The sequence below is a fragment of the Arachis ipaensis genome, chromosome B04, assembly GCF_000816755.2.
Source record: "Arachis ipaensis cultivar K30076 chromosome B04, Araip1.1, whole genome shotgun sequence".
Classification (NCBI taxonomy): Eukaryota; Viridiplantae; Streptophyta; class Magnoliopsida; order Fabales; family Fabaceae; genus Arachis; species Arachis ipaensis.
Window position 1 is genome coordinate 105,635,986 of NC_029788.2, and position 591 is coordinate 105,636,576.

Genomic DNA, 591 nt, shown 5'->3' on the forward strand with positions numbered 1-591 from the left:
GTCTGTCTGCCAATTCTGGCGTTTAACACCCAGAATGCTGCCAGACTGGACGTTAAATGCCCATTCTGCTATCTTTACTGACGTTTAAACGCCAGTAAGCCTGTCCTCCAGGGTGTGCTATTTTTGATGCTGTTTTTGATTCTGCTTTAATTCTGCAGCTGTTTTTATGACTCCACATGATCATCAACCTAAAGAAAATATAAAATAACAATGGAAAACAAATAAATAAATATAATTAAATAAAATTGGGTTGCCTCCCAATAAGCGCTTCTTTAATGTCAATAGCTTGACAGTGAGCTCTTAGAGAGCTTCACAGAGACTCAGAGCTTAATGGTGGCCTCCCAACACCAAACTTAGAAGTTGAGTGTGGGGGTTCTGTTTGACTCTGTATTGAGAGAAGCTTTTCATGCTTCCTCTCCATGGTTACAGTAGAAGATCTTTGAGCCTTAAACACAAGGTAGTCCTCATTCAATTGAAGGACTAACTCTCCTCTGTCCACATCAATCACAGCTTTTGTTGTGGCTAGGAAGGGTCTTCCAAGGATAATGGATTCATCCTCATCCTTTCCAGTGTCTAGGATTATGAAATCAG